Consider the following 15,792-nt stretch of genomic DNA (forward strand, 5'->3'; position numbering starts at 1 on the left):
GGGGAGTCAGCTTGGAAAGAAGGATGAACACGTCCATTAAGACAGAGATGTAGAGATGAACTAGAGGAGGACATCAGTAAAGAAGCTGGAGCATATCAGTGCATAGAGAGGAGATAGTAACAGAACCACTGTGGGGTAGAAAGGGAAAATGTAGAGGCTCACTGCGGATTTCATCATCTCAGGAAAGCCGGGGCAAGGTAATTCACTGACCATGAGTACCCGTGGCTTTGTGACAGTGCCCGTGTGCTACACAACAAAGCAGAGAGTCAGCCCTGCCCTTCTTACCAGCCAGGTATGGATTAGCCACGCAATGACCAATCTGTAAGCTAGGAGTACAGACAAGCCGAGCTGCCTGTAGCTGAGTGGGAACCACTAGGAGGAAAAGCCAAGTCCCTGTCTTCTAAAAGCTGACAGTCTGGAGTTACCCAGAGTGATTTTCTATTTCACTGTTAAAATAGTCTAATTAGAACAACTCTTGTAGAACTGAGTGACCCTTTGCTTTGCAAAGGTCATATAGAAATATTCTGCCACTGAGGATCTCATGTCGCCCAGTGGTTCTGAAAATAAATAGAAGTTGCGTACCTTCATGAACACCCATGAGTGAAAGTAAATATACCCTAATCATCAGAGGAAGCATGTGCAGTCTGCACGTGAAAGATGCATCTCCCATTAGCTAATAGAACCAGCTGGAGTCTATGTTTTAATTGTACAAGGACGTGTTATTGATTGGGAAGCATTAGGTTATTATGCCCATGCAGTTGCTTCTGGGATTCCAGTCCAAAAGGATCACCAAAGCATCATGGGATTTTCAATGGCTTCCTGTGGTTTGGCAAATGCCCACTGCTAACTGTGATTTCAAAGGGGAAAGCCTCATGTTTCAATAACTTTAAAAAAAAAAAAAAAAAAACAGCCAGGTGCGGTGGCTCACACCTGTAATCCCAGCACTTTGGGAGGCCGAGGTGGGCAGATCATGAGGTCAGGAGATCGAGACCATCCTGGCTAACATGGTGAAACCCCATCTCTACTAAAAATACAAAAAATTAGCCGGACGTGGTGGCACGCACCTGTAATCCCACCTACTTGGGAGGCTGAGGCAGGATAATTGCTTGAATCCGGGAGGAGGAGGTTCCAGTGAGCCAAGATTGTACCACTGCAATCCAGCCTGAACGACAGAGCGAGACCCCATCTCAACAACAACAACAACAACAAAACTCAAAAACCTTTTTTTAAAATATTCCTCGGTGACCCTCTGGGTTGTGTAACAATCGGATGCATTAATTATTATGGCATCAAATGACACCAGCAACATACATAGCCAGAAATAACTATTTGATTCAGGCAGCTGCTACTATTTGTTTCAGTACTGTTAAATGTGGGGTTTTTGTTTTTGCAAGAGAAAAGGCGGTTGTGTGTGGTTTCAAGGAAAAGAAAACTCAGAACAACATGCAGCCCGTTAGAAAAGATCAATTCTTTATTTGTGGAAAACACAGAAGTGGGGCTATTTAGGCACCACCAATGTTTATGTATTATATTCATATGGCAGATAATAAACACAGCACCCTGGAAGTTTGCGCTTTGGGTATTAAAAAAAAAGAAAAAGAAAGAAAGAAAAACCTTCTTAGGTCACTATCTTCTTTTGCTCCTTTCCATCTGACTCCTCAGGCAAGGTGCAATTCAAATCCCTGGAGAACCTCTCAACTGTTGTCAAGCTGCTGTTCAATGTTACTCAGAAATAAGGAAAGAAATTTGACACGGAGACACTCCACATCTTGGCTGCCTGGAAAAATATCATCTTTGAGGTCTTTCAACTCACTAAGTCATTTTTATTATTGTTTTGTCTGTCTATTTTCTGGTACAGTCTCAAAGACGTGTGGCCCTAATCATGCAAAACCGATCTGGGGGAAATCAGTTGTTTCTTCACGTCTTCGCAGGATTCTAGCTCCGCCAACTACCTCCGTCGCCTTGTAAAACTGGCAGGCTCTGGACGTTTTGCATGCTGAAGAAAATCACTGTTTTGCCTCCAGCAAGGAACATAAATGTTGCAACACTGACTCCTCCTCTCATGAAGAAAGAGTGAACAAGTGCACGGAGTTGAGCTTCTTCTCACAGAGCCACCGGGCTGGGGACAGTGGAGCGGAGGCTGAAATCCCCAGACGCCGGTTTTCTGGGCTGGGCTTTCTGCCTTACTCACTCATTCTCCCTCTTTCTGGATTTTACCGACCGTTCGCGAAACAGCTTTCCACACAATGGAGCTTCACCTCCTCGTGCAGGAAGTGCTCATCGACTGATTTGGCAGACTTTGCTCCCCGGCAAAAGTGAGTACCCATGGCGAGCTGAGGCCGCCTCCAACGGCGCGCGGCAGGGGCGGCGCGGGCGGCCGCGGTCCGGGCTGCGGGTTCGAGGCCCGCGTGCGGAAGGGAAGCGCGGTGGCCGCCAGCGCGGGCTACTGGAGAGAACGCCAGCCGGGAGCCAGAGCCGCAGCCGGCAGGGAAGCCCAGGATCCGCCCGCTTTCCGCCCGGATGTCCCTTCTCAGAGGGGCTAAAAAATACTCTTAAGGTGCTTTGCCTCCACCACTGCCCCCAACCCCAGCTTTTACAAACTGCACCCGGCTCGCATTCGTCTTTGTCAAAGGCATCTTCACCTGCATCCTTGGGCATGAGTTTCGGCGTTGATTGTGGGATGAGTTTCGGCGTTGATTGTGGGATGAGTTTCGGCGTTGATTGTGGGATTCTCAGAATATAAATTATTTGCGTCAAAATAAAAAGAAAAGGAAAAAAGGGCAGGGAGGGGGAAGGGGCGCAGACAGGTGATGTGCTGACAGCCGGACTCGAGACTCTCCCACCAGCAGCCGCCGCCGCAGCAGCCTCGCGGGCATCGGGCGGGGAAAGTTTAGGGTTAGCAACGCTGACCCGAAAGGTGTTGCTCCTCCCAAAAATCAGCAGGGGTAGGGGCAGGTGAGCAGCCTCTGGGCCGGAAGCCGGAGCTGGACGGAGGCAGACGGACCTAGGCAGAGGAATTGCAGCCCGGGAGGAAGCTGGAAGGAGAGCCCGCTGGAGGAGGGAGGAGGGAAGGGAAGGGGAGTTGGTTAAAGTCAGGCAAACTCAGGTAACTGGAGGGCCGGCCCGAGTGCTGCGGCAGGGGAAGGCAAGGGCTGGAGTCCTGGCTCTTTGAGTAGAAAACTATCCTTTTAGTGACCTCTACCTGTATCCTGAGGAAGCAACCCACACTGCCCGAAGAACAAGCAACATAGGGGATTCTATGACCGGACTTGAAAATGGTTGCAAAACATTATTATTAATCAGGAGGGATCACTTTGTCTTCATTTGTCAAGTTGACTGGCAAAGATTTCCCACCTGAAATCGTGCTTCACTTGACCAGGGAAGTGCTGCTAATCCCAATCCTGACCATCGGCTGTGCAAACTTGGGCAAGATACTTACCCTCTCTGGGCTTCGATTTTTTCCTGCAAAGTTTAGGTAATTAATTATTTACATATAAAATGTTTAATGGGGTGGAAGTGCTGCATAGTGCAAGAGAGGAGCAGATGAAAATATTAATTTCAGTGGTTCTTAAAAATTGGGGGTGATAGGTCCTTTTGAGGATTAGCTGTGAGTCCTCTTCCTGGGGGAAAATGCATATGGCATGGACATAAAATTTTACGTGCAATCCCTGAGGATTTGTGGATACTCCCTGAAAGCCATGCCTGAACCCCAGGTGACAATCCTTTGTCCCTCCTGCATCAAGACCACCCAGCCGACTCCTTGCTGGCAGTTGTGCTGACTGTGGGAGTAATCCACAGCCGCCTTGGGGGTCTGGAGTCAGCCACGCTGCTGAAGGAGACAGCTCCCTTGTCATGGGTGAGCTCCGCACATGCTCTCTCCAGAGCTCTACCAGCCTCTGACTCCAGGGGACACCTCCTCACAACTCTTTTTAATGACTCTCCTAAGGCGACAGTGCTTACCCCTAGAATTTTCAGTCCCACCAACACTGGAGAGCCATCTAAAGAGGATCGCTGTCTGAATCAGAGTGCTCTTCAGGTCACCTAGCTGGATGGCAGGGAGGCCAAGGCTTTGTTTGGAAACGAAGCACTCTTTGCTCCCTGAGGCATAGTATGAGTAGGCAGCCGTATTCTTTTGAACCTCTGTACTTTGCCTTTAGAGGACTAAGGATTCAGATCTCTGGGGACCCTGGGTGTTCCACAAGCAGTGCCAGCAAGGTACATCAGAAAACACACAGGGCTTTGGAACTCAGCAGACTGGGCTTCAGATCTTGACTCCCACACTGAGCAAGTCTCTGAGTTTCCCTGCACTTCACTTTTCCTATCAGCACAATGAAAATAATGCTGGTTTTATTCTTTTTTTTTTTTTTTTTTTTGCATGGTTGTTGGGAGAATGGAAATACTATGTATCATGCCTAGCCCATAGTCAATGATAAGCCGTTTTTATTAATATTAATGTGGCACCATAAGTAAGTGTTCGATAGTCTCATGCTTTTTAGAACAGTTTACTCTCTCTGTCTCGAGTAAAATTAGTTCTGGTCTAGTTATGCTCAAAATGGAGTGGTGGGCTCAGAATACAGAGGCAGACTGGCTGTTCCAGTTGTGCAATGTCAAGCAGAGCACTATGTATTGCCGGCAAGTAAAATATGTCCAGACCGGCATGGATACTTGACCTGTCTCTCAAGTCTCTCTTGACCCATAATCTTGAGTACAGAACAGCTAGAGCTGTGCCTGTAGCTGAAAACAGCCAGGCATGGAAAGAAGTCTTGTGGCTGGGTCCATGTTCAGAAACTGTAGAGAGAAATGTCTCCATTGTCGTCTTTCACAGCTTGGCACAGATGTAGCCAACTCAGCGTATACTCTCTCTCCATGGGGTCCTGGTGCCTCCATTGCAAGTGGTCAGCTGATGTAGCAATGAAAGAAGGAAACGTCGGAAACTTAAAAGGAAATTGGATATCCACAGAGTAGCCAAAGATCAGTATACTTTGGTGAGGTATTCCTGCATGCAAAGATAGCAATACTGATGCCTATACTATTTATTGAGCCTTTAAGATGTGCTAAGCACTTTCACACATTGCCTCAATTAATTCTCATAGCAAGATTGCAGAGTACGAGTTATCATTTACAGCTTTACTAGTAAGGAAACTGAAACATAGAAATGTACATATGCCCCCCACCCCACACCCCGCATCTGCCTAGCTCAGGAAAGGCAGAACCAGGATCCAAGTCCAGGTCTGTCTGACTTTGGCACCCACTCTTTTTCCACTACCCAGTGCTCCCAAGCTCCCTGATGTCAGAAACTTGCATCAGTCAACTGGATTAAGATTCTTCTAAAAGGCAGGAAGAGCCAAATCTAGTGGGTGCTTTGAAGTGGTGTGAACATGTACTTGGCTTGTGATACATATTAACAGGTAGCAACAACAAGATCACCTATGGGAGAAGAATATTCCTGGCCCTTCCCAAGCCCAGCCATTAAACTCAAGATTGGCAATACCTAACATTAGCAGGTGAGGCTGGCTCTCTGTCACTGACTTCCTTGGTAATCCTTTTAGTTAAACAGAGCTCTGGAATGTTCATTCTCTACCACCTTTAGAATCAGAACACCACTTACCTTTACCTCGCTGTGCTGAGCACATTTTCATTCATTTATTCGACAAACATTTGCTGAGCTCTGTTTTGTGCTCGGCACTTGATGACACGGTGGGGAATGAGACACACAGAATCCCAGCCCTTGTGGAGATTCTATGCCAGAGAGAGTGACAGAAAACAGTCAGGTGAACAAATACATAAATAAAATCATTTCAGATACTGATAAATGCTATGAAGAAAATAGAGGCTGAAGGCTAGAGAGTGATAGGGAGTGGGACCAACTTTCAACAGGGTAGTCAGAGAAGACTGCCATACAAAGGTTACCCTTGAACTTAAACCTGCGTTTTCAAAAAGGGAGCCAGCCCTGTGAAAGTCTAGGGAAAGGGCTACCTTAGCAGAACTCTCAAGAGAAAGTTCTTAAATTGAAGTAAATGAAGCAGGAGAGCTTAAAGTCTGAAGATGGGCCCTTTAGAAGTTGAGTTGTATATAGGGGGACTTATTGTTTCAATGCCTACTGTACTCTTCTAGGCTGTGCTGTACACCCTGTTTATCTTCCCAACAATCTGGTGAGTTAGCTATATTTGTTTTTATTTTGCAGTTGAAGAAACCAGGAGTCATCAAGGTTAAGGAGCTAGTCCAAGGTTACGAAGCTGGTATTTGACTCCCTTAGTCTATTTCACTCCAAAGCCCACAACTATTTGCTAACACAGCATGTGGCCTTTGAGATAATGTCTTTTGGAGAAAGTGGGGGAGCCGGTAGAAGGAGAGTATCAAAAGTATATTAAGTAGCTAAATTTTGACGATGATTTGTATTTGATGTCCCAAATTCCAGTTAGTGCACCTACACCTGAACTGTCCAATACAGTAGCCACTAGCCACGTGTGCCTATTGAGCATTTGAAATGTGGCTATTTCATATTGAGATGTACTGTAAATGTACGATGCACCCCAGATTTTTAAAGATCTAGTATTTCCCCGAAAAAGTAAACTGTCTCGACCCGGCGCAGTGGCTCATGCCTGTAATCCAAGCACTTTGGGAGGCCAAGGCAGTGGATTGCCTGAGCTCAGGAGTTCGAGACCAGCCTGAGGAACATGGTGAAACCCCGTCTCTATTAAGAATGCAAAAATTAGCTGGGCGTGATGGTGGGCACCTGTAATCCCAGCTACTTGGGAGGCTGAGGCAGGAGAACCACTTGAACCTGGGAGGCAGAGGTTGCAGTGAGCCGAGATCGCACCATTGCACTCCAGCCTGGGCGAGAAAACTAGACTCTGTCTCAAACAAAAACAAAAGGAAAAGTAAACTGTCTCAGTTTTTATAATGATTGTATGTTGAAATGATAATATTTTTGCTATCCTAGTTTAAATAAAATATATTAAAATTAATTTTACCTTTTTCCTTTTAATGTGGCTTAATAGAAATGTTTAAATCACATATATGACTCACATTATATTTCCATTGAATAGCACTGATCTAGACTAATAAGTTGACAAATACATGATAGGAACTTTTTCCCCCTTCTTCCAAATGTAACTTCTTCCTCTATTCTTGTGTCAGGCTCCTTCTCATCTGCCCCCATATTCAGTTATTTGGTGAAGTGCGAGAGAAAATAGGTCCCTTTTCCTTCTCCCCCACCCTCATGCTGCTGGTTAGCAGGTGATCATTTGAAGTCCACTATACCACGTCACTTTGGGATCTGATAAAATAGACCCAGTGATTATATTCATCACCAAGACCAATCCTCTCACTCAGGCAAATCTCTTGAGCCTTTCAAATGTCCTACAATGAAAAGGTCATTTTAAATCTGGATTTAAAGTTTTACCTTTAAATCACTTCCTAGTACATTGTCTTTGTAGTTTTGGGCACTTTGTAAAATCAGACAAGGAAACAAGTAGAGCTTCATGTTTTTGTGCAAAGCTCATTAAATAAGTAATCTCGTGCAGTAATAAATGTTTCTCCCTGTCCTCTTGCTTAAAACGGCATGAACAAAAAGTAGTTCCAGTTTCCAGAAGGGCTACTCCAGGGGCATCACAAAAGACCAGCTTTGGTTTCTTTTGTCCACTAGCTAAAGTGGCCCTCAAACATGTCAATGAAGCAATGATGTAATTTTTTCCTGCAGTTTCATTTATTTTAAAAAGAAGAGCAGTCAGATTCTGGTATTGCTGGAGAAAGCCTCTGACTTGGGAGAGCAAAGACCTGGATTCTGCTTTTGTCTAATCTACTGGTTTGCATGTTACCCTCTCTCTCCCTTTTTTCCCCCACCTTTCTCCCTTACTTCCTGTAGTAAGTTTGGTGTTGATGAGATAATGCCACAAAAAATGCTAATGGTGAAATGTACTGTACAAATTGGCCATGGTTATGATTGATAACCTGAATACAAATGGCTTCTCTAGACATGTGCCTGCAGGGAGGAATTGCCTTTATGTAGCTGGAGCAAAACATTATGTGAGATTCTTTTGGAATAACATTTGTTCATTTCCACTTGAAATCCAAATCTGGGGGACATGGCAGTAAAGAAGTTGACAAGAATGAATCTTAGTGCATCTGTCACTGGTAGACTGAATTCTTTCTCTAGTCTGTATAGGTTCCAGAGAGAGAACACCCAACTGAAAAAGGACAAGCTGGTTTTATTCACTGGCCAGAAATGGAAAATGAGAGACCTCTTGCTCTAAAAAGTCATCTTCTCCCCAGCTGTGGGAAGCTGCAGGATCGTGACAAGTTAGTTGTGGGGCGGGGAGCTATGTAAACACATGCAGGGAGGAAGTGCAGAGACACAGACACAAATAAACATGCCTCTCCATGCGTCCTATGGAGAAAAAATGGCAGCAGTTTTCTTCTAGGGGTGGGGAGCCCAGCATTATAGAGCTATGTTAATGACTTAAATGAAACAAGGGGTGGCCAGTTCTGGTTTGCACTGGTTTCCTGCAGGCCTCTCGTATTTGGCAAAGGATCACCAAGCTCCTGAGACATCCCAGGCCATCTGGAGTTCTTTAAGCAAGAGTATCTATAGATAAAGAAACTAGGAAGATAACAATTTAAGACAATAATGAGCTTTCCCAGCTATTTCTCTAGGGCTGCCCTGGTAACATTTCTACATCAATAGCAACACATATTTTTCAGCATTGTGTAAGCCAGGAAATCTATGCTAGACTCCATGGGGAAAATAGAATAATAAAACCTGGTTCTTGCTCTGAAGGAGCATAGTTCATAGTTGGAAAGATGGACAGAAACATAAAAGACCAATAGCATGGAAAGAACGTTTTCTAAGTGTTACATGAATGATGCAAACAAAGTTTTGCAATTCTGGAGGACAGCATGCCCATAAGCTCTAAGGTATATTAAGAAGGACCAGGTAGAAAATGGACATTGAGGTCCCTAAAGACACATGGAGAGAAGGAGAGAGCCACCTCGAATAAGAAAAAATGCACAGTGGTGTGGCAGTGGAGACGTGCATGGGTTCAGGGGTGCGTGATGTGAAAAAGAACACTTGGCTTAATCCAATGGCTCCAGATCCGAGCTTTACATCAGAATCACTTGGGAAGCTTTTAAAAATTATGGATGCCTCAGCCCCACACCAGAGCTTCCATTTAATTAGTTTAAGACTAGGGCCTGGTCTCAGTGGTGTTTTTGTTTGATTTGGTTTTATTTTTGTTTCTGTCTCAATTTCCCAGAATATTCTAATATGAGGTCAGAGTTGAGAATCACTGAGCAAAAACCAAGATTTTTATATCATAATCATGGGACGTAAAATGAAAGAAGTAATCTTTTAAAGGAGATTAAATGGACAACCAAGAGTGTGGCCTTTAATTTGTATAAATTGTATATACATGCACATTTGTATGTAGTCTTTTAAATTCACAGATAATTCCTCGTGGTGATTCTGTCTACTTGGATGATGTGGCTGAAAGCCTTTGTAACCAGCTGCCTACTCTTGTCCTCTGTGTACTTTGGGGGTATCCTAGAGTCAATCCTAGCTAAGTGGGGCACAATGGGTATCTCACAGGTACTTGTTTCCACCAGGCTTTTTGTAATCATTGCCAAGGGCTTTATTATCATGCCTAATAGTGCCCACAGTAGCTATTTTATAAGCATCTGTAATCTTCCCTCACCTCTCCAACTTTACAAATTGAGAAATGGAGTTTAATTACTTGCCTTGGGCCTGGAGACTAGCTGGTGATGGAGGTGAAATGAGAATTCTCAGGGAGGTGAAATTAGAATTTCCAGCCACTGAATTCCACATATCTTATTAGACTCCTAAAGTATGTCTACCCACTCTCCTGTTGGTGTTAGAATGTTATTTCTTACATGAATGAATTAGTGTCACAGATCAGTAGGTGACGATGACTGGTTTACCTAAGCTGCCAACACTGTGATTATCTGAGTGTCAATGACCCATAGCCAGTCACAGTGGTCCTGAGAGCTCCATCTCTGATGCCTGGGAGCTCTCAGTCTAGTGAAGTTTGGCCTTGCATATTTACAATTTATCCACTCTAACATCTGGGAAGTGAAGACTCTGGTTGCTATTCCGCCACTCCTAGCCCCACACTTTACGGCTGTTTTGATTTCTCTTCTCTGAAGCTCTTGTTCACTGAAAGGATATCACCTTTTTGTTACACATCTGAAAAAAAGAGGAGAAAGCCCAACATTTGAAACAGCTGCTTTTTTTTTTTTTTTTTTTTTTTTTTTTGACGGAGTCTTGCTGTGTCTCCAGGCTGGAGTGCAGTGGCGCAATCTCGGCTCACTGCAACCTCTGCCTCCCGGGTTCAAGCTATTCTTCTGCCTCAGCCTCCCGAGTAGCTGAGATTACAGGTATGCGCCACCAAGCCCAGCTAATTTTTGTATTTTTAATAGAAATGGGGTTTCATCATGTTGGCCAGGATGGTCTTGATCTCTTGACCTCCTGATCTGCCCGCCTTGGCCTCCCAAAGTGCTGAGATTACAAGCATGAGCCATCGCACCTGGCCAACAGCTACATTTTAAAGAATCCTCTATATGTGTTGGGAGCTACTGGGTTCACTGCCAATGTTGAGAGTGGGGGTGGGGGAGACGGAGGTTCTTCTGAAGGACAGTGTGGGGAAAAAGCCAGAGTCTTGGCAATACAGCCTCTTTACACAAAAAAGATAGGTCAATTTGTACCATTCCCAAATGGTTGGGTTTTCTTTCTCTGTCTCCAAATCCATTACTGATTTAAAACAATTTCCAAAAGCTTTAGCAATAGCAAAAAGCAAGCCTCTTAAACAGTGTTGCTCCACACTGATTGCACGTGAGAGTCACCTAGGGAGCTTTAAAAACAACTCATAGACTCACTGAATCAATATTCTTGGAAGGGGCCTGGACATTCGTATTTATTTACAGTTCTCCAGGCTTATAATATGCATCCAGGGCTAAGAGCTACTACTGGTCAGCTATGATCCAAATCTTAATTACTTATTTATATTTCTTCTTTTGCCTTGTTTTAGAGTCTCATGGCCCAGAAAACCATCAAAATGTATTTTTGTTGAGTAGCAATTTCATCATTTTGTTCTTTAAAAAACATGATTTTGAGCATAATTTAAGTTTACTACTTCTACAGAGAGACCTCACACTCAGTAGCCTCATGACTAACATTTTCTGTGTGCAATTTAGAAATCAGATTGCCAGAAGCTTGCTAATTAATTATGAGATTGAAAGATAAAGGTTAAGCTTTCCTGCCACCTATATATTAGATTTCCCAATTGCTATGTTAATCTTTAGTTAACCAAGACTTGCTTTCTTGTCTCAGCCATTTTAAAGCCAATTAACTCTGTTCCTGTTCACACCCTTATTAAAAATATAATTACAGCAGTAGTCTCCAGGAACTGTCATTGGGTAGGCTTTACCAAGGTAAATTAGCCAAGAACTAACTAGGCTGTGTAACACCCTCTCAGACCCTGGAAATCATTTTGGTTGCAGAAGCTACTTGGTATCAGAGTAGCTGGGGTACTCATAAATTTGGATTTGGAAAAAGCCAATTCCAAGTCATCCTAAATGTGGAAGAATCTGTGATTTCGAGAATGATTCTGGAATCAACTATCCAAGGTCCAGCTAAGTCTAATACATCAATCCTCAGAAGGTTGTATTAATAACAAAAAGAAACCAGGTTTTTGTATTAGATTTGGTGGAAGAGGTTGGGGGACAGAAGATGATGTAGCATTTTGTTTTCTGGGGTGCTGAGATTGCGGGATTAGGAGAAAATAAGAAAAAAGATTGCAGGGGAGAAGGATGGACAGAGACCTCCTGTTAGTCAAGTATCATGGGCATCAGAATGTCTTTATTCACTCAACTAATGTTTATGGAGGTCCTGCTCTGTTCCAAGGACCCATTATAGGGACTGGAGATACAAGGACAAAGTTCCTATTCTAGTGTAGTTTACATTCCAATAAGAGGAAATAGATATCCACACTAAAAACAAACAGTAAATAAAACCCAATAAATTAGTCATTACTATGAAAAAAAATGCAATGAATTGAACGGAATAGAGTTTGCTGAGGGCTGCTTTCAATAGCTTGTACGAGTTGCACTGTCTGAGGAGGTGGCCTTCAAGCCAGCACATCAGTACTAAAAAGAAAAACATGCTGAGAGCTGGCAGAAAGAAGGCTTCAGGCAGAAAGAACAACAGCAAAAGTCCTAAGACTGGAAAAGGTCTGACTTGTTCAGGAAACAGAAAGGAAACCGTTGTGGCTGGACCCGAGGTAAGAAGCAATGAGGGACAGGTGGGAAAAGAGCAAGGAAGGCCCAAGGTCATGGGATGGAGTTAGGCTATTAAGTGCTTTGAGAGCTTAACATCCTAACTCATTGGGAGGTTTTCAGCAGGGAAGGAACATGGTTGGCATTGCCTTTGAGAGCTCTTCCCAGCTTCTGTGTGGAGAATGCTTTGAAGACTGAAAGCAGAGGGTTTGTAGGAGGCTGATCGGAAGTACAAGCAAGAGGGAAGGGTGGATCATGCCAAGGTGACAGCAAACGAGGTGGAAGAGGTGTTGGATTCAGGATGGAACTTGGAGGCAGGGCCGGCATGGCTTTCAGATGGAGGGGACCAGCCAAACTGCTAGAAAACCTAGTCCTGTTCAAGATGAGTGTTCCTGCCCTACCCTTGTTTTAGACCCCTTGTTTTGAACCAAAACAGAATAACATCTAGTGCTATTTAAAAACATTAGGAATTTTAACCTTAACTTGTTTAAGCGGAACTAAACAAATCCCTGCCTGGTGAGAAACTTCTGTTTGCTGCTTTTGCCTCTTAACCATAAAAATTTCATCCTGTCTCATAAGACTGTTCTGATGGCTTTTGTTGTTTTTGATTACCGTGCTTTTCGTAAGTGCTGGAAAGGTCACATTCGCATTACTAGTTTATCTCTTTTCTGAGTGTTTTGACACTTTGGCTGTGTTTACCAAGGCCTTCCTGCTGTCAGACATTTACATGGGGCTTTCTACAGTTGCTCAGTTTCTCCGCAGAAATGCTAATATAATCGCAAGCATTTAGTGGGCACTGACTATATACAATGCCTTGTTTTAAGAATTTCATGTTTTAACTCATTTAGTCCTTCCAGCCACCCTTTATAATAAAAAGTAGGTACTCTTATTAACATTTTATAGATGAGGAAACTGAGGCAAAAAAAGGGGTTAAGTCATAGGCCCAAGATCATACAGCTGGTAAGTAGTAAAGCCGGATTTTGAACTGAGTCTGTCTGTAGAGCTCTGGGTTCCTAGCCACTATGTTGTGCCACTTTTCTATATAATTGAAGCTGCCACCTTCAGAAGTAGACTTGTTTCTCCTGCAAAAAAACCCAAGGTACCAGTAGGAGACAGTAAAACTGGGCTGGGCTTCCAGGAGTGGGACTGGTGGGGAGATGGCATCATCTAGAGGCTGAATGATCCAACCCCCCTCCAGAAAGGCCTCACATCTAAACCATCTGCCATCTGCCAAGGTGGGAGGATAAATTACCACCCCCTAGACAGGGCTCTGGCTGGTTAAAGTTGCCAATACCAGAGGAGTCTTGATGAAATACCGCCTCTTTTCCTCAAACTCTTCCTGCCTACTAGTCATAGTTTCTGTGTTGTACCCACCCACCTGCCACTTATCGAAGACTGAAGAAACCAAAGTTATTCAACAAACCATGAAGGAAATTCTAATTGCTCCCTACAGCCATCTGAGGCCGGCCTTTGGAAACTTAAAAAAAAATTTTTAAAACCTATAGAGAGAGTCATATTAATTTATTTGTTACCACATTATTTCCTTTAAAATTTTGATGGCTTCTTTCCAGTGTTTTATTAGAAGTGAAATAAGCCTAGGAAACACAATATTTCATTCTGTCTTCTCTACCTTTCACTGCATATCTACCTTCAAAAATGTTTGCTCGCGAGTTACTTGGTTTCTCAATAACTAGCGTGAAAGTAACAGACTTTCCTTCCTCCCTAATGATAGTAACAACAATGGATTTAGCAGAATTGAAGTTTATACAAGGAAATGCATTAAGATTTTAATTTAAGTAATGAATTCTTCAGCAATGGCTGTAAAGGCAGTAATTGTGATGATTTGTCTTCTATACTATATGTTTAAACTAGTTATATATTTTAATTATATAAGAGGCAACGTTTTTGCTCCAATCTCCATAGGACAATTTTCAATAAAGATTAACATGCGTTCATTGGAAGTGTTGAATTTACCTAATCAAATCGTCAATTTGTTTATTCAACTTTAATTTTCAATAAAATGTTATTTTAAAATATTATATGATACGTGTCAGATATTTCTTGTGGTTAACTTCCAAATTTAAAACTGCAAAGAAAACAGAAATCCATATATATAGTTGCAGTAAACTATACTCAATTAAGTTTGGAAGATTGCAGTGGCAACATCAGTTAATTAAAGTTTGAAAGCTATTTCAAATCTTTGCATATTCTCCAAATAACTCAGAATCCTACGAAAAGCTAAATCTTTTAAAAAAAAATATCTTCAAACCAATAATATAAATTCCTTCTTTATTGTGATGATTTTGGTTAAATATTTAGCAGAAAGTAAGGGTGAATATGTATCAGATATAGATATGTCCTAAGCTAAAATCAAGTCATTTAAAGATCAGAGCAATTAATGGCAGTTATGTGATCACAGGGATGAGTCTATCACCTCCCTCAGGGTTTGATTCAATGAGCTTTATTTTTCTCTTAGCAACTTTTCTTTACTTTTCAAAGGATGTCATTGCAACCATAATAGTGTTCATATCTGTGACTTTTATATTTTTATTTATTTTTATGCATGGTTTAGAATTCATTTAGTTCATTTAAAATTCAAAGATACAAAAGCACGTTCATAAAAATATGTCCCTCTCTCCTGTCCTCCAGCCTTTACAAAAATATACCATGTATATGAATATGGGCCAGATACCCTTTTAAAGTTATCTCACACGCGAGATGCTATGACTGTGCGAAGCCAGAGCCTACAGACTATTGCTGATCCCCCAGTAGTAGTAGCAGTCTCTTTAGTGGCCCTGGAGCTTCCTTTCTAAACTCAAGTGTATTATTTGGTGTGGCTATTTAGGGATGAACAGCAGTATTTTCAGAGAAAAGTACAGAAGAACAGATGAAATCACACAAGATGCACACATCTGGGTATTGGTGGGCATGTACTTCCAGTGGTGAGTTTACAAATAATCTAGACAGAGTTAAGTATCAGGTTTAAGAGTCCTAGGATCTAAGCCTGGGCGGGTTCAGTCTTCTACAGGAACTTGGGAATGCTGGCATGTACACCCACTTTCAGGAGACTGGAGATATAAGTTCTTCTCTGCATTTGTCTCAGGTCATCACAGGCCTCAGAAGTTTCTCAGCAGAAAAGGATTGCATGGGTTGGATGTCCAGAAGGATACATGGAGTTAAACATCAGTCAGTGGAGCTAGATGCTTGCTAAGATTTGGGAAGATGATGAGGGAAGGCAAAACCTGTCACCTAAAGGGGAATTCTAGAATGTACTCATTGCACTCATGGTATTACTCTACCACCTTCATTTATCACCTTGTGTCAAACATAGACTTCTTGGTCAAGACCACTACGCTATAAGCTTCCTGAGGGCAGGATTGTGACTTATTCTCCTTTGTATACTCTGCCCCAGTGCCTAACAATGTCTTTGGAATTGGAATGTTCAATAAGTGGGTTAAACTTTTGAAACTGAATATTTCAAATAATCACAGATAACAGATGGTT

General features: G+C 42.7%; 1 protein-coding gene and 1 long non-coding RNA gene across 5 annotated transcripts in view; one reads left to right on the plus strand and one right to left on the minus strand.

Annotated features, from left to right (window-relative positions):
• The first annotated feature begins 1,613 nt into the window (after window positions 1-1,613).
• The window catches only part of LOC105473061 (prolactin receptor), a 167,334-nt gene continuing 153,155 nt past the window's right edge, over window positions 1,614-15,792 (plus strand). For 3 of the 4 annotated variants that reach the window (XM_011726670.3, XM_011726668.3, XM_011726672.3), the window contains exon 1: window positions 1,614-2,315. The gene's annotated coding sequence lies outside the window, so the exon portion shown is untranslated. Of the gene's footprint in view, window positions 2,316-10,484; window positions 12,294-15,792 lie in introns of those variants that run through there. The other variant, XM_011726671.3, reaches the window with a different exon arrangement.
• Window positions 3,390-15,792, minus strand: part of LOC139363907 (uncharacterized) — a 123,838-nt gene continuing 111,435 nt past the window's right edge. The window contains exons 3-4 of the long non-coding RNA XR_011625081.1: window positions 5,609-5,739; window positions 3,390-4,900 (exon numbers count right to left, since the gene is read on the minus strand). This is a non-coding gene — a long non-coding RNA (uncharacterized lncRNA). The remainder of the gene's footprint in view (window positions 4,901-5,608; window positions 5,740-15,792) is intronic.

The sequence above is a fragment of the Macaca nemestrina genome, chromosome 6 (genome assembly GCF_043159975.1).
Source record: "Macaca nemestrina isolate mMacNem1 chromosome 6, mMacNem.hap1, whole genome shotgun sequence".
Lineage (NCBI taxonomy): Eukaryota > Metazoa > Chordata > Mammalia > Primates > Cercopithecidae > Macaca > Macaca nemestrina.